General features: G+C 35.8%; 2 long non-coding RNA genes across 5 annotated transcripts in view; one reads left to right on the top strand and one right to left on the bottom strand.

The window, feature by feature from the left end:
- Positions 1-24,575, bottom strand: part of LOC106020179 (uncharacterized) — a 46,758-nt gene that overhangs the window by 10,911 nt on the left and 11,272 nt on the right. Inside the window, exon 1 of one of the 3 annotated variants that reach the window (XR_011806942.1) lies at positions 15,636-15,811. The exons of the other annotated variants lie outside the window; for them this stretch is intronic. This is a non-coding gene — a long non-coding RNA (uncharacterized lncRNA). Of the gene's footprint in view, positions 1-15,635; positions 15,812-24,575 lie in introns of those variants that run through there. 3 annotated transcript variants of the gene reach the window in all.
- LOC140001585 (uncharacterized) overlaps positions 22,480-24,575 on the top strand; it is a 37,965-nt gene continuing 35,869 nt past the window's right edge. For both annotated transcript variants that reach the window (XR_011806940.1, XR_011806941.1), the window contains exon 1: positions 22,480-22,632. This is a non-coding gene — a long non-coding RNA (uncharacterized lncRNA). The remainder of the gene's footprint in view (positions 22,633-24,575) is intronic.

Genomic DNA, 24,575 nt, shown 5'->3' with positions numbered 1-24,575 from the left:
TTCTGCAGAGCAGAAAAGCAATTAATTTTCTTTTTTTCAGTTGTAAACGTCATCATCAGAAACCTTTCTTTTCCTTACTTAAACTATGGCTTTATTGTAGTTCTCCAGACAGACTATGAATTTCTTCCAGGCTGAACTTTCCTGATTGTACTCTTAATTCTTAATATTGATATGAATCCATTTGCACTTTTATTTTCCAACTATTGTGTACTTTAAACCAGAACGTGTGGCCTTTGAAATAACCTTTCCTCTCCATAGTGATAGCTTTTCTGATCCTGAGCTTGTTTTGTTTTATGTTGTGTAAACTCTATCATGAGTAACATCGGCATAAAATAAATGTCTAAAGTGCAGGAGAAAATGATTTCATTGTCATATTCAGATCTGGAGCCAAATATTAAAGCTGCTGATTCACAGACAGTGTAAATATATTATTTTTAAATTGGTGCAAAACAAACACTAGCTTTATTATTCATTTTTTGTATGTGGCTGTTACAGACTTAATTTATGACACAGTTACTAGGTAGCCTGGAACAACATGCTTTGCAAATAATGACTATGAAAAGGCTGTGCATTTCTGTTTGATATTGTTCTTATTAATAAACAAACAAGCTCTCAGAACAATGGAAAGCAGAACAAAATAGCACACAATGATTCATTGCCTGCTGGGAAAAAATAAAAAAAAAAAAAAAAAAAAAAAAAAAAACAAGAAAAACCTTTAAATAAACAACCTGAGTCAAAGACGAACTGCAAGGGAAAGGAAAGAATCACCACCACCCTATAAAAAGAGGATTGCAAGAGCTAGCTGACTATAAGGCACAAAAGCAACCGACATCCCAGTGCTGGGATGGATTCAAGAGCTTTCTGTGGTATGAGGAGAACCTCAGGGCTTAAGTTTTTACAGCTGACTTCTTCTCTTATTAGAAGAGGGAAAAAAAAAAAAAATCAGACAACAACATCCTTGTTTCCAGATAATGACTCACAGAAAGACAATGACAGAAAAAGAGGGCCTACCTTAAGTTCCCTAGTGGTTTAGGGTACATCAGAATGGACCTATTCAGAGAGACTTCTTTCCCTTGAGTCGTAGCTTTCTTGATCTTGGATCCTTGTTTTGTTTTGTTTTGATTCTGCATAAAGTCTGCCATATAAATACTATCACTACACTGTAAGTAACCTATATGTGAGACAGAATGTCTTTATAGACATTCATAATAAATACCCTCCTATTTTCACAAGAATTATTCTACTGCCTAGTGGAAGTTGCCATAAAGAAAAATTTTCTGTGATGCTGAGCTTCCATTTCATTTCAGGAAAATCAGAAAATCCTGTTTATACTTTTTGGTTTTGGTCTTTCCTTTTTTTTTTTTTTTTTAATTAGTTCTTTTTTAATATCTTTAAGGCACGTATTGCTCCAAAACATGCCCTAAGCCCATATGTTAAATTTACATTAAAATCTGTTTTAGAAGCCTTCAGAGCAACAATCTTCAGTTCTGAAAAGCCCAATTTGCCTTAGCAAGAATACTTGTCACAAAGCAACACAAGAACGAGAGAGATCTGCAGGTCACCTAGACTTCAATGGGCTTCAGTGGGGGTAACCACGTCTATTAGACTATTGTCAAGTTTAATTTGCATTCTATTTCATTAGCCCACACCTTTGTGAAAACAGTTCCGTGTTTTCATATCTTTTTTGCTAATTCCTATGCTCTCTTGTTCCCTATATTTAGTGCATTTTTCTCCTTAGTATTGTTGTCTGTAGAAAATAAGTTGCTTGACCATACAGTCTACAGTCCAACAAAGAGGGATCCTTACTACCCATCAACAGGCTTTATGGTTTCTTTATTAAAACCAACAAAGCTCCTGCTTCAGATAATGAAAAAGTGGTATCTTTCTTCTAGTTTCTATTTGTACGTCTTTAGGGTGCATGACTCTACTAGCAGGGATATTGATGTGCCTCAAAATAAGTCACATACAACCTTCATAAAAAACAGAATTAGATTTCCACTCAAACTGGAATGCTAAAAGTTGTACACTTACACCTCAAAGGCAGATACAGCAATTTATTTTATGCACGCAGAAACACGAAGTTGCAATAAACTCAGATTCTACAAAAGCATGCCAATTACAACTCATTGGTAATTTTCAGGTGAAAGAGATTGAACTGGAAAATGTTGAGTTATTGAACCTGGAATGCCTTGCAGAAATATTTAAGTTGCCAGAGATATTCAACAAAATATGGACAGTTCCCAAAAACAAAACAAAACAAACAAACAGAAAGATAGCTTTCAGGCTTCCCAAGTCTTTTTTTTTTTTTTTTTTTTTTTTTTCCAGAGCAGCCCCTACTGTACAGAATAGCATAGGTTTTCCATCTTTGTGATACCAAATGGTGGAGACACTGGAAATTTGGATCTTGCCTCCAAAGGAACCCTAAACCTTAATTCCTGATCTCAAGGACATTGAGAACTCAGCCTTTAACTTTCCAATGCTATGCTATATGAACACTGACAAATACTTTTATTTTAAATAAATTAAAAAAAAAAAAAAAGCTTTCAAATACCTGCTATATGCTTTTGATACAGCTCAAACACCATCCCCCCCAAATTTCCAATAGAACAGAAATTCCAGGTTTGGACCACTCTAACTCAAATCTTTTGATAATGTTTACTTTACTGATACGACCTTCAATAAATTCTCAGGCCTTTTATTATGCTTTTTCCACCTAAACATTTAAAAAAATCACTTAGAGCTGGTATTTTTCTATTAGTTACTGGTATAGAATGACTGAAAAATACTTACTATCCTTGCCTGACCTAGTCTGAAAACTCCTTTCTCCCTGCAAGTGCTTACAATTAAGCATGAGTTTGAAGGTCAAGGAAGGACATGTTCTTTCTGCAGGTGAAGCCAGCCTGAGCACCACAGATACTGCTTTCCTATTATTTTCTGGTCCACGTGGGAGTATATCTTTGTGTGTGTGTGTTTTGTGGGAGTTATGACCAGCTCATTCTATAAACAACAATTTTTAGAAAAGACCTGAAAAGTTTTATTAACCTATTAGCCGTGGAGGGGCATTTATATTTTTTTTTAGCTCCAGACAGAATACTTAGGTGGCTGCCAATTAAGGCCTTGTAATATGGAATTAATCTCTCTTTCCTCCACATATGTAGTCACCATGCTGTCAGAATAGACTTTTTTTTCTTGATTTTTAAAAATATTCATATAGATATTAATATAGAATATCTATTCATATAGATATTCAGATAGATTTCTGATACTTCAGGTGTTATTAACTATTTATTTATTTATTCCTACAGTTCTTTCTTTTGATAGGTCCTTGCATTTGATAATTGAAGCAATGCTCTATAGGGATGGGAGCACATATTTCCAACCTGCAGGTAGTTTTCTGCTCGTCTACTCATACAATGCTTACTTCATCAGGTGCAGTTCCTGGAGAAACTTGAACTGTCACAGCACAGTATTCAATTAGCTAAGAAAAGAATCAGATCTACCCTGGGCAGGCCCATAAAAACAATGAAAAACTTCACCTCTCTTGCCTTTGCCTCTGAAGACCCTTAAGGAAATGTTAAGCACCAAATGGAGAGAACAGTCACTTGAATAAATATCCCTGGTAACCAGGGATAAATGCCCTGGTAACCAGGAACTAAAATTTCCTGAGGTACTCTCCACTTCAGGTGAAATCACACGAGCAAGAGTCAGGATTTCTAAGACTTCTCTGCTGTATCAAACTTATAGTTGTGCTGTTAAGACAAATTTCTTGCTGTTTCAACAGTTCTTTTCCATTCATTTTAAAAGCAAATATAAAAAACATGATAGCAAAATACTGCACATCTTCCCAAAACATAATTATTTTCAAACTTCCAGTCCAGCAAAAAATTTCAAAACTAATTTGTTCTTTGCTCAAAATGGGACAGTCTACCAAAAACATTCACATTACCTGTGAAGTTCATCAAAATTTGTTCATTTAGTTTTTCTTTCTATGTGCATCTGCAACTGATAACCAAAATATACTTAAATTACAAATACACCAAGGTTAGACTAAAATCTACTTCTGGAAAGTTGAATCAACACAAGAAAGAGAAAATTCAAAGTGAATATATAAACTGTCCAGCTAGAGGTGAAGTCCTTTCTTATATTTTTTTCCTATTCTCCTGCCTATTTTCTGTCTATTCCATTTTCCACAGTCTGTTTCACAAGTGAAGGAAACCAGCCCCAAAATGATGTTTCTTTAAGAAAGCCCATTAACAACTGCATCAACATCTATTCAATTATCCTAACACAGACACAGTGGTTCCTTTCCCCACACAGCAGGATTTGTCACTGGAACCTATACATGTCTGTCTCAGGGACATAAAGAACTATGCCCTGGATGATCTTTGGCTACCATTTTAATTGGCTTCCTACCCAAAAAACTTCTAGTTTGTTGTGATAATCCTTCATTAAGAAATGTCTCAGGAGAGGCGAGCACCAGCAATAAGCCCCTGCTACTCCAAGAGAAGAGGGGCCAGGGAAACTAGGTGAGAAGCATGAAAGCAAAAATTTGTGAGGGAAAAGAAATTAGATAACTTCCCAACATATCAGTGGTGGAACTAGAAACACTTTTGAGGTCTCCTGAGTCACAGGCTAGCTCCCCCTCCAATAGCCCATGGCGACCCTCAAACTTTGCTAAGCGCTTAATGTGCCAGCAGACTCTCACCCTACTTTAACACCAGTGTGGGATACACAACACCACTCACACAGTGTTGAGTGTCTGGTTAGTCACCAACACTCCCAGCTTTGCAAAACTCCATCAAGAATTATGTGATCTGGCTGAAAAACGCACCAGCTCCAGCAATGAATTCCTGATGCCACTCAAAATGTAGGTTATGACCTGGCAGCCTCTCCTACTGATCTCCACGCAATTTGAACGTTTCCTGAAGGTGATTTTGAATGCTAGCAATGCACAATCCCTACTACAGAGCAAGATGCAGAGCAATAATAATAATGATAATGATTGATAATGATAATGATAATAAATATGAATAAAAAATATAAATAATATATTTATGAGAGTCTCTATCAATACAGAAAAGTGTAGCTACATCTTGATAAGAAACTAAAATTATAATAACAAGGGGGGAAAAAAGAGTATTTAGCAAGGTCCAATATATATAGATGTTGGAATTGTTTTTAATATTACAGTTTTTAAGATGACAGCATCCTTCTTAATGGGGTGTATGGTTTTGATGAACTGGGATATGAAAAGCATATGCAAAAATTTACATGACTACTGGTTGTAGAACAAAAACTAGTGACGTCACATTTGTTCTGTAACCCTAAACTTTTTTCCTTTTCATTTTATTTTGTAAGTGTAGAATGATTTCATTAAAGTTATAAAGCCTTTGCTGAAGACTTTTTCAGCCTGACACAAACAGCTTGCAGTGTTATATTAAGCTAGCACTTCATGGCCTTTCTTTGATGCTGCAGAAGAAACCTTGCAGTCAGGAGGATTTACCCTTCCTGACACAAGGTTCCAGCCTCTGCTCTTCTTCTGGTTACTTTTAAGATCTGCAGCCTCCTCTCTTTGCAGCCCCCAGCCTGCTCCTTAAAGGTCATCTTGTGCTGTGTTACTACAGAGATCCACAGTCTAAAGCACACCCACGATGTGGTCTGCATTTATACAGTTGAACATTCACTTTCATAAGAACACCTTTCTTTGTGCTAGAGGTGATGCTGAAGTGATGCTGAGGTTTAAGGAAGCTCCTATACATTTCTGTGATGTTCCTTGAAAAGCTTATAAACTTCAATAAAATAACAATAAATAAATAAATAAAAATAACCACATCTTCTTCATGACCTTCCCTCCTTTTACCACTATCTCTGTTGCCACTGTCTTCCTTACTACATTTTTTATATTGTTGTATTTTCATATTTCATTACAAGCTTTTCACTTCCAAACATTTTCTAGACACTAGCAAGATTAGACTTTACCAAGAGGAACAATTAATGTCCAAATTCAGGTCCAAAATCACTTTTAGGTCACTTATGCATCCCTAGGTTTGTAAAAGCGGTTTGTAGTAACACTATGTAGTGCACCATTTTTGAGTGGTTTTCTAAAAGATCTTGCCTATCTTTTCCCCCTTTTTCATCATCAAGCAGTATCACCAAAGAAGGATCCACTTCTATGGCTTTTGTGTAATAACCTACTTTACCAAGCATATTTGTATTTTTTAAACACCTCTTTTTTCATAACACATGACTATCTTCTTCTTAAGCACCTTTGTAGTACAAATATTTCTCTTTGACCTGTGTTAGCATAATCATCTGAGTTACAGTATTTTAACACTTCATACTTCCTTAAAGCTTCTAGTGATTGACTGTCGAAGTAGCTAGACAAAATTCTGTTGTGACTTTGCAGAAACTATACACCACAAATATTCAGATCTGAATAATTCACAGAGAACAAAAGGAGCATTACTTGCATTAATATTTTACTTGCTGCACTTAAATCTAACCTGAGAAATCTATCTTGAAAGGGATTAAATACTGAGTGGAATACCTCGTCTCTTGCTGTGCTTGACAGTATTTACAGTAAAAAGGATTATAGGCTATGTTTAGAGAGATGTGTAGATTAATTTATTAATGTTTCATTTTTGTGTTTGGTATTTGAATGATTCTAGTTTTGTTGTAGAACTGTTTTTAGATTTGTTGTAGAATACATACTGTAAAAAGCATAGTTAGCCTCCTTTCAGTGGAAGAAGTCAAGAGATGAAATCTGATGGGAAATTTGCAAAGATAGAGTGAAAAACACATATTCTTGAAATTCACAGTAGACTTATGGTGTTCAGAGGTTATTTTTATAGTGTTCAGAGGTTATTTTTAATTACAGCAGTACTGTCAAGTGGTGCCATATGGCAGTTGTATGTAATACATCACCCCACTACATTGTGACCTTCTGACAGGAGAGAAAAAACCTGCCAACTTTGGCACTCCCTATAGAGATGGCCAATCTTCATCTGTGGTCAGCACTAGTGCTGTCAAAGAGGCAGCAGCACAGTTCCTCCCATCTTCCTTTAAGTAACTATTCTCTTCCAACAGGTGAACAAAAGATAAAATACCCTTCCTTATAATGCCATGGGTTTATTTATTTGTTTGCCAACCAGGGCTTACTAAAATTCAATCCCAAAACTCTATGGATGTTTTGCTTTAGTGAAAGAAGCTGGACACTTCAAATTTCTTGGTGAGAAGAAAGACTGATCTTCTGCTGACACTCTTTAGTTGATATTGTAGACAAGTAAAAAAACAGTCTCACCCCAAAATATTTCTGCTTTTTCTGCACCACAGTAGAAGCATGTGAGCAGATTCTGATTTGTTGGCCTCGTGGCATTGGCCTTGCTTCAGACTAGCATCGCACCATACTTGCCAAGAGCATTTTAAGCTCAGAATACAGCCTAAGAAAGAGAAAGTCAGCCTGAAAAGGCTGCTTGGGGCTCATGGTGAGGTACAGCAGCTCTCAAATAGGGGGCAGCTAATTATCAATCATTACAAATTTCCTTTAGTTCACTTGCATAAGTTTTCTTAAACTCCTAGACATATAGTCAATGTGAGAATCTAAACAATATTAACAGTTTGTTCAACTTTAATTTCTCATAACTTTACAATGACCATAACAAAAAGAGGCCTTTTATTCTACATTAGAAAAATAAAAGATTAATTGGGGGTAAAGTCTCAGTACCTAAATGTTAAGGACTTTTTCCCCAACTACATTATCAAAAAGAAAAACAAAAATATTGGTAATATTTGAAGACCAGAGTAAGAAGTCAGTCAGAAGGTTAATAAAAAAAAACAAACATATACAACATCAATATCTGTTGAAAATCAGCATGCACAGTAAAGTATTGAGTCATTTCACTACCAAAGACTTCATATCAATATTCCGATATATGTTCTATGATCAAAAATTTTTAATCTGCAAGCAGAGCATTAAAGAATAAAAATCATTTTTATTTAATTATATGTAAATATATATTTTATCCAAAATTGAATTTGATAAATTTCAGTTTCCTGTTATTAATGTTTATTATTAGCATGTTAATAATGTTTATTATTAGCATAAGCCATACTTCCCACAACTACTTTAGCTAAAGGTACTACATCTAAAATACAAGTACTTTATTTAAAGCTCTAAATAAATAAATACATAGATAAATAAATAAATGAATAAATGAAATCACTGAGAACAAACACTGTCTTTAAGCAATTTAAGAGGAAATGCAGTGTCTCTTTTAATTGGCTTGAGGCAAGCTAGCTAAAAGGTATAATTATATTCAATCACTCACAAAATGTCAGACTGTCAGACTACAGATTTAGATTTTCAAAAAAAATAGACAAAGGTATAGTGTTATCAGTAAGGATATTATTTTATTCTAAAACCATGAAAAACAAATAGACAAAAACTCACGGAAATAACTGGGGACCTGAATGCCACCTTGCTACTCATTTCTACCATTCTGAGACTCAAGATTAGGGGAAAAAAAAGCACACCACGTATACTATATATGCATAAATATTTGTTGTTATTGTGCTAAGGTCTGTTAATACTTGTTAAATAGGGAGCTTCAGATCTCTGAAGGCTTAACCCTCCATACACAGCCACTCCTTTTGCCTCCTTGACACATTTCTGTACAGCTATTAGCATGAGCTTCCTCTTTTCCTCCTTACTTCCAGCCCGTCAGGTTGAGAAGCAACAACCTCTCCTTGGCATCCACTGCCCTTCACTGTTAAGCAGAATAGCTGTTTGCACTTTAAGACTCACCAGCTTAGTTTCCTTTACATTAAAAATTTGGTTCCAAATTTTAAATGATTGAACCCATTTAATGAACATGAGCGATAACCTGACAAATAATCTCCTATCGAATAGAGCACATCCAACATGCCAAAACACAGTAATGTTTCTCCAACTTCATGCCCATATACTTTAAACCTGACATGATAAGAACTGTTCTGACCGCTAGTTCTTGGGCCTTAATTGGAAAGCCCATGAGAATGTGAATGATGTCAGTGCGTTATTCGAGGAAGCCTGTGATGACCAGACCTTGATCTCAACTAATGTAAACCAAAAGATAATGAACCATTAGAAATCATCCAGCAGGTGATCTACAAGTAGAAAGCTCTTAAAGCAATTAAAATTTCTAAATAAATTACTCCCCTAGCCTTCCTATCAGCTATCTTTTTTTAAAAAATACTCTTTATTTTTTAATGAGGCAGAAGATAAGTTTCTCACAAATACTACATTTCTTTTAAAATCCTATCTTAAATACTTTCAACAGATTATACATTATATACATATCAGTAGCTTCCTTCTTGCAGTGAGAAGTGATGTATGACTGCTGTTCCTGTTGTACAACAGCATGTGCTTGGCTCTGCAGTTTTGATTTATTACATTAAGTTTGGAGAAAATAAAGGTTATCACGAAGTACTTTAGCACATATGTTCATGGAGCTATTTTTAGACTACCATAGATTAAATCTAAGGAAACAGGTTGGTTTACGCTGTGCTGCATGGCACAGCAGACTGCAGACCTGAACATACCTGAAGAGTCTATAAATTATGCGATTTCATTTAAAAAGTGAATTAAATAGAAATGATACAGCAGGGAAATATTTGTAATTACTGCTGTATTGTCAGACATCTGCCAACAACTGTTCAATATTCTGAAGATCACCAAGATGGTCTCGCTGCCATTATTGTTAATTAAACTTAAATTGATGTGTGCCATGTTTGGGAAAGATGTTTTTTACTTGTAGCATCAACTGCTTGTGTTTTTGAAATCACAGTATTAGAATACTTCCCCAATCTTTCCCTTTCCCCATTACAGACAGGAAATATCTACTGAACATCCATTTTTATTTTACTAAAAAAATTGGTGGTAGAAGATGACAGGTTTGATAGCATTTCTATTAATAAACACACACAAGGGATGCAAAAGTGGGAATATCGTTGCAGGCAGGTTTAGTTAAATGGCTGTAGAAAGAGACTGCAACACCTTCCTGTTTTCAGTAACGTAACTGCTAAATATTTGGGCCCACAACATAGAAATTTTCAAACTTTTATGTTTGTTTCAAGCTAAAATATATTCATTTACTTGAGATAAATCTCATGAGAGAGGTTTTGTGGTTTCCCACAACAAGCTTGGGAAGTCATGTTTCTCTGGCTAAGATTGGAAGGCTCTGTATCATAATTCACTAACATTTTTATTCTTTAAAACAGAAGCAACACATATAGCAGTAACAATACAGTTGTGGAAGAAGAAAACTGGGTTCAAATAGGTACAGGTAAAAGCACACTAAAAAAAAAAATTATGCATGTTCATGGTAATTCACATGTAACCTATATTCTAGCCATTTTCCAATTTTGATTGCTTGATTTTGTAAATTTAAATTGTTTATCATTGTAACATACCAAAAAGTGAAACTTTGTTCTAAAACACTATAATAAAAATGGCTTCTTTTAGCCATGTCTGTACTTTTTGAGAGCTATCCTATTACTATACCCACACTTCTGCTTGGAAACAGTTTCTGTTACAGCTCTATCTCAGGTAAAGTCAGAAACAAGTTTTTCAGCCCTAGTTTTATAGATTTAGTTTCCTAACACGATAGCAATACAGTTTGCCTTACCCTAGTGTTAACAAAAACCACAGTGCCCCAGTGTTAGCAAGGATGAATGATATTTGGCCAGTTAGCCTCAGAGAAGGCAAAGCAACTTGGCTTTGAGCTCCATGGGGAAGTGTACATGCTTTGGGCTCTGAAGATAATCTTGCAGGGCATCTTCAACTTGCCTCCAAGCAGACTGCATTTTCACCCGTGAAATACTGCAAAAATGATTCCAGTTCCAGTCCCAAGCACCACCACTTGTTCCCAGGCAAAACAACAAATTGGCTGAGGAAAGTGAGGTGACTGTACTGTTCTGTTCATAGCACTTTTGACATCAGCTTGAGGATATCTATTTTGCATCTTGTAGTACAGTGAAGACGTTCCCATAGAGATTTTGATTTTGCAAAACTTACTGAAGTTAACATCTAATTAGATCAAAGTTTAAATGTCTATTTTAAAGAATGATGTATCTCAAACCTAAATAAATGAAGAATTGCTTTAATACAACCATTTCACATTTTAAAATGTCTACCATTGTCCATCATTCCAAATCTTTGTTATTCAATGAACAGTATTTTTAACAGATTTTTCTGAATGTTTCCTCCTCCAGTATATCTAGTGTTTTAAGAAGTCTTACTCCATTCTAACTACAACTAGACTATAATTATCATTTGTGAAAAGGAACATTTTAAGTGTCCTTAAATAATTATTAGTAGCTTAAAAGTGTTATAAAGAGTAGTATTAACTTACTAGGAAAAGAAACAACTACTTCTTCATATCTCTCTCCTTCATTATCTCCAAGGAAAATATTTGATTTAGTGAAACTGCTTAGAGACCCATCACAAAGCCCTCTCTGGGATGTGGTTTATTGCAATACAGTGTGCTTCCCTTCAGCCCATTAATATGCTCTCTGGATTTGGGGCCAAAAATAAACTTGAAAGGAGTTCAAAGCCTGAATCTCATTTAAAAGTTTGTTGGATCTCCAAAAAAACTAGCAGATGTGCCTGTCTCAACTTCTCTCATCCTCCCACCTCTGGTGACAAATTTTATCAGGTTAGTAATTGCAATGAAATATCAATCATTACATAAATATGAAAACATTTTACCAGGCTTTAAAAATCTGTACATTCTGTGTCCCTTTGCCAAACAGTAACAGATGTTGAGCCAGCTTTCAAACAGATCAGTGACACTGATATCAATGTTTGTTTATACTTGTCAGTTCCTGAACTGAAGTGATGTCAGATTGATCTGGTCAAATTTTTTTTTATATATTTTTTTTTTTGACAAAATATCTTGGGGCTGGCTTCTATGAGTTTGAGGGCAGGTAAGGGAGACATGTTAGAAAATATTAATTGACTGAAACCAAAACTGTTGTCTGAAAGTACAGGTTTTAATGCACTGGGAAATATACTTGACAGTCAATAAAAAACTTCTGGACAAAATGAGAAGTTTCTTCACTCTCAAAACAATTTCATACTCAGAAATACCATTTGTATGTCTCGGTGCACTGTGTTGTCTCCACTAATGATACGTTCTCCGTCAGTTCTGTCAAACTACTTCATTTTTTTCTCACAGCGCTTGAGTATACTATTCCAACAATATTTGAGTTTGTGAATGGAAGTTTAGATCAACAAAGCTAATAGAAGAAATCTTAGAAAGTCAAACCTCAAACCAATGCTTCCCCTATACTAATAAAATATTAACTTTGCATTAAGGAAAAACATTAAAAACTACTAATCACAGAATGTTAGGGATTGGAAGGGACCTTGAAAGATCGTCTAATCCAATCCCCCTGCCAGAGTGGGTACACTTAAATCACATCACATGAGAATGTGTCAAGGCAGGTTTTGAATGTCTTCAGACATTCAAAAAGACTCCACAACCCCCTTGGGCAGCCTGTTCCAGTGTTCTGTCACCCTCACCATAAAAAAGCTTTGTCTCCTATGTTCCAGCTTGCACTCATTGCCCCTTTTCCTATCATTGGATGTCACCAAGAAGAGCCTGGCTCAGTCCTCCTGACACTCACCATTTACACATTTATAAACATTAATAAAGTCACCCATCAGTCTTCCCTTCTCCATGCTAAAGAAATGCAACTCCTTAGACCTTCCTCATAAAAGATAAGGACTCCACTCCCTTTATGTCAACCTCTTAGTTTAAACTCTTGCTAAAAATTGGTTTAGATCACATCTAAATGTAACCCGTAGTTAGTTGCACAGAGGCAAACTTCAAGACTGATTATTTGGCCCAGCATAACCACCCTTCCCAGCAGTTCTGCTAGTGGGGAAACTTTTTACCTAAATCTACTGCTGGGGTGACAAGGCATCAGTGCTGGAAGCTATCATAACAGTGAGGATTTAACTTCATCTGGCTGATGTTTGGGAAAAAGTGACACACTGAGGTCTCTAACGTGCTACTTGGCAGAAGAATGTGGATTACTGAATAGAATACTGTTATACTGATTATTGTAATAACTTGTTGTACACCAAAGTTTTATTCTCTATGGAAAAACAAAGCTTGCTACAGTAGATCATTGTACGCACGCGCACACACACACACACACTAAATAAATACTTTCACAAGTTAAGAACAGCAGATGTGCTACAACACAGAAAAAAGAATCCAGCATTGGGTGAATCTAATTAAAAGTCATTTCTTGGTAGGTGTCTGAGACTCAGCTATATGTTTTAGGACATCCTTGAAATAATCGTAGTCTCTTAATATCTACAGATCCACCATGGGGAATCTGATACTCCAAAGGTTTCTGAAAGCCACAGATTTCTGCTCTGGAGATTTACTACACATATTTTCTTTCTGGCCTCTTGTTAGAAACACTCAAGTAAACAATACCTTTTTCATTTTTATGGATGAAGGATCTTTTGCATTATACAGCAATTTTAAATTATTCCTGCTTGCACAGTTTGCACAGTTCTTAGAATAACTTCCTCCACAGTAATTTTAAGTTATATGATAATCTTATACTCCTCTTTATGTTCATTATGGGGCTTTTGAGATTTGTGCATGGCAAATTAAAAGAACTTCTCTCTTACAGTAGAAAAACTTCAATTACATGTTTATGCCACTCAGACTCAATTTTTTATTGTAGGTGTATGTATCTTAGGCAGCTTAGCTATGTAACTTTATTTTGACTGTCTACAAAAGCACATTTTTCAAAGACTGTCATAAGCATAAGTCTTGCTGTGCTATTAAGTCCTATCTTTATCACATTTTTTCTTTCTGTAGGATTATGCCAATGATGATTCAGCTCATCTGAATAGAGTAGGATCATAAAATTACAGCTAGGTTCAATGCAAATCTTTAAAAGTTTCTCATAGCAAAATCCATTATGTTAGTCCTTTCCTTGAGTGTTTCACTGTTCCTCCTCCTTCCTTAGATAGCCCAGACCTGAATCTTCTCCTCCATGATCCTTAGGATTGTGTTAGAAATTGAATGGAAATTAATTTTGATTATTTTATTTCAATTTCTTAATTCATTTTCTAAAGAAAGATCCTAACTATAGTTATGTTCAGGTGTTCAGGACTGCAGCTGGGAAGGGAAGGTATAGAGGGGAAAATAGCTCTTTTTGTTACATTGGGAAAAGATAGAAAACTGAGAAAAGGCGAGTGACAGTTGGTGATATTTTTATCACTCTTTCCAGCAGGATCATTTGTAAGAACATATTCAATCAGTACTCTGGTTTCAGAAAGCATCCTAATATCTGATGCAAGAGGTCCTTATGATCCTTATGAACTTGTTGACAACTCAGAAAGCAGAAAATATCGTATTGCTACAGTGTTCACTAGAGGCAGTGCTAAGGAAAGCAATCAACAAAGTAATCATTTTGTTTGGGCCACAACTTGAGGTATGGCCTGGTAGAGCCAAAGTGATACCACAAATGCTTTGTTGCACAGTTCATTCTTGCCCGAACTGTCTAGTGGGAAACTTTGTGAGGAATATGTTTTCATTTAATGCTAAACACACAAGAGGAGAAGAAAGATGAACAAACAGCATCTCAAAACACCAAAGTCTAGTAACAGTCATCTAAATAAGCATTACAGCCTCATCAGCCATCATCTCCATTTGTAAGAGCACTGGCTTGTACAGACCTTTCATCACATAACAGTGATGCCTGTTGTTTTATTTTGATGAATAGTATTCAATCAAATTGGCCCCAGCTCATATATTAGTGTTTCTGGGTAGAAAAACATTACTGAAAATAATGGATGATGAAGCAAATTACATCTGGATGGGGCAAAGCAAAAATAAGAATTGCCATATCAGAAACTCTCAGAGTAACAAACCTGCTCTGAAGAGCTTCAGAAATTGGAAATGCAGCAGCCAAAGAAAACACTGTTACCTGCACAACACTCATCCTACACACCAGGTAATCTATACTTAAATGTCAGTCCATCCTTAATATTTCCCAGGAATGAAACATGATTTAGCTACAGTTAGAGAATGAATTGTGAACTTATTTTACCCCTGAAAACCCTCATCGCCTGTGAAATGTCAGCACTAAAAGATTACAGCAATCCTTGCTTGTTGCAGTAGATTTTTCCAAGATATGCATTTTCATTGACAGTCAGTAGAATAACCTCTGGCAAGAAAGAGTCAAAGTAGAGATACTCCATTCAAACATCTTTTTAAAGTATGAAAACTAAATAAGTAATACAGAATACAGAATACTTAAGTATGGGCATGATTTGTTTACACAATAGCAGGAAATTGTCCAACAGTAGCTTGTGAATCTCAAAAAGGAGAAATCAAAAGGGTCTCAAAAGCTGTACAGGCTCTCTGGGAGCTTGTACAAAGAAAGACAGAAATACAAGGCTGTCAAATAAATGAGTCTCCATGGAAAGCAGGTTATATTCTACATTCCCTATCATAGTAAACAAATGATTCTTTTAAACCAGTATATATATAATTGAACTTGATGACATCTTCCTCTGCAATTGTACACAATTCCATATATACTGGCAACTGAGAAAGACATACCTGTGTGCAACTTCTTAAAACATGTCTCAGGGGTCTGTCCTGGGACCACTGCTGTTTCATATCTTCAACAATGACATAGACAGTTAGATTAAGTACACTCTCAGCATATTTGCAGATGACACAAAGCTGAATGGTGTGGTTGATACAATAGAAGGAAGGTATGACATCCAAAGGGACCTGGATAAGCTTGAGAAGAGGGCCCACGTGAACCTAACGAGGCTGAATAAGTCCAGGTGCAAAGTGCTGCACCTGCAAAGGTCAACCTCTAACATGAGTACAGACTGAAAGAACTTATTGAGAGCAGGCCTGCAAAGAAGGCCTTGGGGGTTCTGGATAAAAAGCAAACATGAGCTGGCAGCATGCACTTGCAGCCCAGAAGGCCAACTGCATCCTGGGCTGCATCAAAAGAGTAGTCAGCAGGGTGAAGGAGGTGATTGTCCCACTCTGTTCTTCTGCCCTTGTGAGGCCCCACCTGGAGTGCTGTGTCCAGGTCCGGGGCCCCCAGTACAAGAAGGATGTTGATATGTTAGAGTGCATCCAGAGGAGGGTCACAAAGATGATCAAGTGGCTGGAGCACCTCTCCTATGAGGACAGACTGAGAGAACTGGGGCTGCTCAAACTACAGAAGAGAAGGCTCTGGGGTGACTTCATTGAGGCCTTTCAGTATTGAAAGGGAACTTATGAAAAAGAAGGAGAGTGACTCTTTGCTCAATCAGATAATGAAAGGAGAAGGAGGAATGGTTTTAAGCTAAAAGAGGGGAGATTTAGATTAAATGTTAGGAGGAAATTCTTCACTCAGAAGGTGGTGAGGCACTGGGATGGGTTGCCCAGGGAGGTTGTGGATGTCCCATCCCTGGGCCAGGTTCAAGGCCAGGTTGAATGAGGCCCTGAGCAACCTGATCTAGTGGGTGGTATCCCTGCCTATGGCAGGTGGGTTGGAATGAGGTGATCTTTAAGGTCCTTTCCAACCTAAGCCATTCTATGATACCTTCTGTTAGAATGATATAAACCGCAGTAAAATGAATATGGAATAATATAACATTTCACATGGATGTGTGTCATAAGTGTGAGCTCCAACTGAAAGTATCTCTCCATAGAGCACTTCTAAAGTGTTCTCTGCAGCACAGGTTCTCTACTGTACAGTAACACATATATAAAAATGCTTACAGTGGTGCTTCTTTTCACTGCTGCTAGTTGTCACAGACAGGTAAGAAGTTTAATTCTTCTGGATAAATTAACCCCTCAGATGTGGCTGAAATAGGCCGCATTAAGAAAAAGAAAAAAAAAAAAAAAAAAACATTTGGAAACAAGAGGAAAGAAGTCTACATAAAGTAGCTGTATACATAAAACCTTATTTCCATGTGAGAAATCAAATAAACTGCAGAGCAAATTAAGTGTGGCAGGTGTATGGGACAGGGCTAAAGTGAAGAAAATTACATGAATGAGCACTAGGTGATTCCAAAAAAAAAAAAAAAAACAGTAATGATTAAAATGTCAGGAGACAAAAATAGCAGTGCAGGAGGCAGAAAAAGAAACTGCTGCTGAGTGGTAAGTCAGCACAGGCATCCCATCAGGAAACAGCAACCAAGTCAGGCTTTGCTGAGAAAATGAAAAGCATAAAGGCCCTCAAAAAATTAGTAACATTGGGAATACAATCTACTTTGCTGCAATAGGAGGATAAAAATGGGAATAAAAGGAAAGAAATTGGAAGATTGGCAGGACAGGAAAGCCAATTAAAATTGCAGGCAGTCACTCACAAGGAGACTATAACAGAGGACTTGGAATAAACAGCAAGATTCAGAAATTAGAAGTCTGGAGCAGACTGGGAAAACAGCTTGTACCAGCAGGAGCAGGGATGCTGACTACAGTAGGCTGAATGAGAAAGGCCGGAGAAAGCAGAGTTGGATGATAAAACCACAGAAAGAAAAAATCTCTTCATAAAACCTTCCTCATCACCAAGAGCAAAGGAAAAAAAAAAAAAAAAGTATCATTATAAATGTCAAATAAACCTTGAGAGGCAGATACTGCTGAAAAACAAACACAGACTGAGCATCTAGTTTTAAAGTTAACACTGCATACAGTTTGACAAAATGGACTTCCAAGTGCTGTAAGCTTGTTTACGTATGCAAATACAGACTTCAACAAAGGCTTTAATTGTGAGGATTTTTATTTTTAACAATTTCTCATGCCAGAGGAAAAAAAAAAAAAAAAAAAAAAAAAGAAGCATATCAAGTGGTGCCCAAATCCCATAACAATTCATACCATAAAGTTTCTTTAAACAAAATATTTAGCCTATTTAATTTTAATATTACACCTATCTTGCTTAGGAAGAATAAGTCACTAGGGCAAAGGACTGATATGCAGATATATCTGATGGAAAAAAATCCATCTTCTGATTCAGATTTCAAGCCCTGCCAGAATGGAAGTGGAATAATCATGCAAACTGCATTAACACAAACAAGAACTGAAAGAACTAGCAAGGCCATCCCCTTGATGTATTTTCAGATAGTGTAAAGACACCGTTAATAGGTGTCTCTACATCTCAAGCAGTCACTGCTAACTCAAGAGAAAGCCTGAGATAAGATTATAACTCACATGGCACTACTATTGTAAAATTACATTTATCCAGCACCTGGACAGCTGGGAGCAGTTTATCGGATTCTTGTGAGCTGAAGAGACAGGTTATGACCTCTGAGCAACTGGCAGCTCAGAGCACCCTGATGGGCATTCAAGGAGTTGTGCTGTGTCAGATCCACAAGAACAGATAAGACTGCCCAAGCTCTCCTTGTCTGTGTATGATGGGGACCCGAAGGCAGACTGACCCTAGCTTGCAATCTCTACTCTCTGAATCCTCAAAAGCTGGCAAGAGGTCTCACATGACCTATACTGCCAAGCAGCTTTAATCTAAATCAAGCACAGGAACTCGTACAATACTGCCCACAGTTAATGTGCAAGCCTAAGTTTGGGCTTTGAATCTCAGGCATCCCAATTTTTTTCCACCTTTATCATTCTTGCATTTATTTTTTTCTAGTCCCTTACTACCTCTACTAGTCCATTTTTTCCTCTTTATTCATTTTTTTAAGCATTTCTCGGCTTTAGTTGATTCCAAGGTATCTACTCAATTTGATACAGATGCCTTGTGTGTTGGCCAGTCCTGAGAAATACAAGAGGCACAGGAGTGCATCTGGAAGGGAGACATCTGAGAGAAGGGCAAGAGCTGGAGAAGGTAGGTAGGGAACTTTTTAGAGCAGTTTGTTCTGTATTTTAGAGTGCATATATTTCTATCTTTATGTCCATTTTCCTGCAGAACAGTAAGTCTTCTGCAAAAAAAAAAAAAAAATGTGTTGACTTGGTAATATGAACTAATTCTCCTGTGAGGAAAAGACATGTTACTAAAACACACAAAAACAAGGGTTCCCAGGGAATGAAGACTAAGAGTGTGAAAAAAAAAAAAAAATGAGGCTTAGATGCACAAATACTGAGTTTTTTTTGTGAAGTAACTCCATAAGGGATTCAAAGACCTGATCAACTGACAACTTTGAATTAAAGACTATCCTTCTTTTCTTTTTATGTCTCTCTCTTTTCTCTTCTATATCAGTAGCAACACATCATAAATCCATCTTAGATTTTGATTTTTGTGACAAGAAGTTACCAAAAATTTTATGTATACAGGTTTTTATACAGGCTTGGTTACTGCTAATTAGTCACTGGAGACTGGAGTACACCATTTACATAAGAAACATCTGCCAGTTACATACATTAAAGAAAAAACTTGCACATTTTCCTATATCAGGAAACTGTCTTCTAGAGTGCTAGAATCCTTCTAGAATCCTTTCTCATTATGAAGGATTTTATATTACCTCTTTTTCCCAAATAATATGCACAATGTCACGGCAGAGTTACAGAGTTGTTTTTCGTTTGTTTGTGGTTTTTGGTAGTTTTTGTTGTTTGTTTGTTTGTTCTTTGCCTTCACTAAACCAGGGATTCAAAGATGAGCAGAGGTGGAAAAATTTTAAAAGAATGACGAGATTCACCTTATTCTGAAGAAAGCTTTGTATTAGAAGTGATTCTTCTCACCACTGCCACAAATACATAAAAGGTAGCCTACAGCAAAACTAGTCTTCCCAGCTGCGTTCATTTTGAAGCCATCAACTGTTATTTCACAACAAAAAATATCTGTAGGTTGCTCACTAGAAGTTGAGAAAGATGCTGTAAACCTAAAAAACCATCCTGCTTTAGTTATAACATACTCTGTTCCCACCATCACTTCACCTTCTTCTATAGTTTTTCTAAGACAATTATTCTGTTTACTTTGTGAACATGGGAAGCTTTCTAATTCAAGCTTGAAACATTTTTAATAGAGCTACTGGAATCTGACATAATAACAGGATTGCCTGACACTAGAATATACTTGTTCTGGCAGATATTATTTTGTCTCTATGCATTATTTCTTTTCTGTATTTGACTGTTTAATGCCTTTTTGTATTGTATTATTAAACTTATCTGTAGAAAAACTTATCTAGGACAGCAAGCCTTTCTGCTGCTATTTTTTAGATTCCTTCTTGCAGGAAAACTCATGTTGCTCAGATGCAACAAACTGATATTGCTCTGCTAAATTCCATACCCATTTACATGGTATCTGTGGTTTTCTTTTAAAACTGATTACTTTTGTAATTACAGTAATGAGAAGACCCTAAGTGCATTTATCCAGCTGAGACAAGAGTATGCAGGCATATTGACTTTCTGCAGCTGCACTTTTCCCCAATCAATATATTATGAACAAATGAATCTACATACTTATTATCACTTGATGATTTTCACCTACTCCTGTGTCAGGGCAAGTGGACTCCACAGGATGGTTTAATTGTCTGTCATATATGCCAGTGTTGACTTTTTTTATGAAGCTGTTGTAAATGTATGGGTAGTGTGACAAAACATTTGATTGAAATGGAACATGAGTTTACATAAAGAAGGTCAGTGTCCTCAGTGTCCTCAATGGATCAGTACATTGTGTACTTCTGCTCATTTGACATTCTCATGGCAGCTGTACTTTCAAAGATCATCACAGAATAATTAAAACAGAGAGTGCAGGATAAATTGATGATGAGGAACATAGTACAGGTTTTCAGCCCTAAATTAAGTTTTATCTGACCACTTCTTTCTAGTGCCTCCTCTACAATGCAGCTTGTTAGCGTCATATGGGAAGAGAAACCTAATTTTCTGTTATTATTTTGAAATGTATCCTATAATATACACTACCACACCATGTTCATTAAGCTCTAAATATGCCCTTGTAAGTGGAGAGACTGTAAAGCTGTACTCATCAGTAGCATTAAACCTTTCTCTGATATACTAGAGCCTCAATTTTTGAATTTTGCTCTTATTTTTATCTAATGTGAATTCAATGACTAAAGAGGGAGAGAGAAAGAGAAGAGTCACAGCAAGAATTTAAAGAATCTACAAGGTAGAAGACCATTTAGGAAAGAATTTCAGCTTTTATTATTAAAGACCATTAACAATAATTCCAACATTCCATTTTTTCCTTCTGAGCTGTCCTTTACACAAAAAAAAAAAAAAAAAAAAAAAAGTTTCTCTTTTAAGTTCATATTATGGTAGCTATAGAAGATGTGATATGTTCTTTGACTTGTTTCTACAGAAGCTGATTTTCTGCCAAATAGCCCAAGGCAGCAAATTCAAACAGGATCCTTCATCAAACTCTACATGACCTGAGAAATACCATGAAATGTTGTAGCACATTTACACTCAAAAATCACAGAACAAACCACTTTCTTATCTATATTTTCCTTACCCCTCTCTTCAATAGACACACACATACACAAATGCACACAAAAAAGTAAATTAAAAAAACTCCACTAATATGGGGTAGGCAAAGAAGAACCTACTCCAGAACAGCGGAACAGGCACTGCGCTTAGGAGAAAACAGACTATGGAGATTGAAGATCCATTCTATAAAAAGTGGCTAGCAACCACAAACAAGGGATCCTACAGCCCTTTAAGCTCTCAGGAGCTGCATTAATAATCTCTGTAAACAGATATTCACACATACACATGTATATGCTCAAGGGGATGCTGAAGCAGACAGCAATGTGGTGTACACCCAAGAGTCAGATTTCACAGACACTCATGCAAGCAGACATGTTGTTATGTTTGCAGAGGAAAGGGTTTGTGTTAGTCTGAATATAGCCCAGAAAAGAACGGCTTTCCTCTTGCAGATCTTTAAAGTGTTCACTCAGTTTTCAAAAAACTTTAATAAATGATGCTGGAGTTCAATGTACTTCAAATAATGTAAATATATTTATATGTATATATATGTAACACAAAATTTTCCACTTAGTTGAAAAAAATGTAAATGAAGAACAGGAGAGATAATAAAGAATAATAAAATATATCCTATGTATATATATATACAAAATATATCCTATGAGCTGCAGAGATATTAAAACACCCCATCAATTACTTTTACTATAAAAGTACTTTTAGTTTTACTTTATATACTTTTATTTTAAACACAAATATTTAAAAGATCCTATGGAAAGTTACAGCCTTTAAATTTCCACAGTAGCTAAAAAATAAAATATCTATGCAGGTCTTCAGCAGAAGTGATTATCCAGGAACAAATTAATTTATGAATTTGTGTGTTTGTTTTTTTTGTTGTTGTTCTCATTTATTTTATTACTATTATTTTGTTGTTGTTGTTTGTGTTTTGTTTTGTTTTTCAGAGTAAGGTTTTTGTTTCTCTAAAATGTTGTGCAATAACAGCTGTAAATCAATTCGACACAAGGCTTAAAAAAATTCTAATTCATGAGACAACAGACGCTTAAATTCACCCCTCAAAGACCTATCCGAGGCAGACCAAGAGGAGTGTTTGGCTTTTGGATCTCTCTCATTTAAGATATGCAAAGAAAAGCTGACCTTGAATTTATGCTAAACTGGACCCTACAGAGAATACTGAGAGACCGTGCTCCTCACTTGACAGGTAAACACCCAGGATCAAGGTTTTGTGTTTTTTTTTTTTTTTTTTTTTTTTTTTTTATATAAATTATTTATAAATTTATAAGTGCAAAACAGTATTTATAACTAACGTTTTTAGCAGTCATAGGCATGCTGATGCTTTTCCATGTAGAGTGTGTACTTGTTTAAAATAGCTTATTTGAATTACAGGTATAAAGAAAAATGCCATAATCCCTGCTTTACTAATGTTGATACTCACATTCACTTTTCAGTATGATTAGACATACAGCTTTGGGGACTTTACACCTGACCTCAGAAGCATCTATTTTATGTTTCTATTGCTTCTTCAAACAATTCCAAATGAATATCAACAAAGATAGTCTGTATATCAACTATGTTAATATTTTATAGCTGCTTTTAAAACACATGAGTAAAAATGAAAAAAGTAAAACAATGGAATTTTTAGTTAAGGAAATAGTAAAAGAATTGACCTCACATTTTATAAATAAATGTTGTGTTTTGTTTTGTTCTGTTTTAAGCAAATTAGTCACTACATAGAGAAATAAGAAATTATTAGGTGAAGATGGAAAAAAAAAAAAATGTTGGCCAGCCATTAAAAAGCAAATTTGGGAGTGAGAATATGAGAATATACAGTGACATTTATTATCTGGAGGAAAAAAAAAAATACTGAAATTCATGCACTTTAAGTATGTTCATGAGCTGTAATGATATCTGAGAAAGAAAATCATTTAAAAACAGAGGAAACAGATTGCCACAGAAGTGTAGAGGTATGTTCAGGTATAATAACATTTGCAATAACAGTGAAGATGAAAACAAAATTAAACAAGGATTCAGGTTACAGAGGGGCAATATAGATCCAGTGAAATGAATACACAGCACAACTATTATAAGGTTTTTCTTATACTGTTGGGCAATTTCAGCTTCTATAAACCTTTGTTAGCTTCATTAAGGTTAAGATTATCTCATACCAAGCAAGTGATCTAGACCAGCTTTGAACTAGTAAAGAAATGTTCTCCAAAAACAACCCAATGAAAAATCTCAATAAGCCCTGGTGTTCAGTCAAATATCTGAATCATTTGTTTAGCTGCTGCTATCAGTCCTATCAGGCTGTACACAGTTTTTTGGTGGCATCCTGCAAAGTAGTAATTTCAACAACGGAGAGAAGTTTTCAGGTTATTACTTTTGGACCTTGGTGTTCCACTGCATCCACAGCCCAGGACTACTGTGATATGAGGAAATTGCTTTACATCTGGATTTCCATCCAGTTTATCATATCAGCATCCATCTTGCCTAGACGGCAATTTCCACAGAAGAAAAAGTCTAAGTGACAGGATGTTTTTTCTGCATTCTATTTGTTTAAAAGCAAGATGTTCCATGAGGGCATTATTTTTGATGCATCTTTCAGAGAAAAATAGAAAAGTAGGGGAGGTTTCCTGTGCTATTGTGGCTGCTTCCTGACTCCTTTGCAATCCATCTGGTAAAGAACAATATGGACAAGGCCTAATGCATCCCCATGTTTCCCAAAAGCCTCTGTAAAAAATAGTGCAGATAATTTTGGGAACAACTGATCCTTGAAACATTTCAGAGAGACACAGGAAATAAGCAAAAAATAAATATGCCCCCCCCCCCCGAAAAATAAATAAATAAATAAATAAATAAAAAGAACAAAAACAGCAACACCAAAAAAAGTTTTAAAAATACACTTTCAGTGAGAGATCTGACATTCCAGAATTCTTTGGTTCCATTTCCACTTAAGGTTTAAAGGCTTGTGTTTGCATCCTGAGTGGTGATAAAAGATGTTTCAAATTTCAAAACTATTCATGCTATGTAAGACTTACCCTACAACCCCCCCCCCCAAAAAAAAAAAAAAAAAAAAAGAATTTCACATTTATATTACTTGCTGCGAAGTGCAGTTTGACAATCAGTGGAGCCAGTCTAACAGCTTGC

This window comes from Anas platyrhynchos, chromosome 2 (assembly GCF_047663525.1).
Source record: "Anas platyrhynchos isolate ZD024472 breed Pekin duck chromosome 2, IASCAAS_PekinDuck_T2T, whole genome shotgun sequence".
In the NCBI taxonomy this organism is placed as follows: domain Eukaryota; kingdom Metazoa; phylum Chordata; class Aves; order Anseriformes; family Anatidae; genus Anas; species Anas platyrhynchos.
The sequence above is the reverse complement of the archived record's forward strand: the minus strand, read 5'-3'. Positions and strand labels throughout refer to the sequence as shown.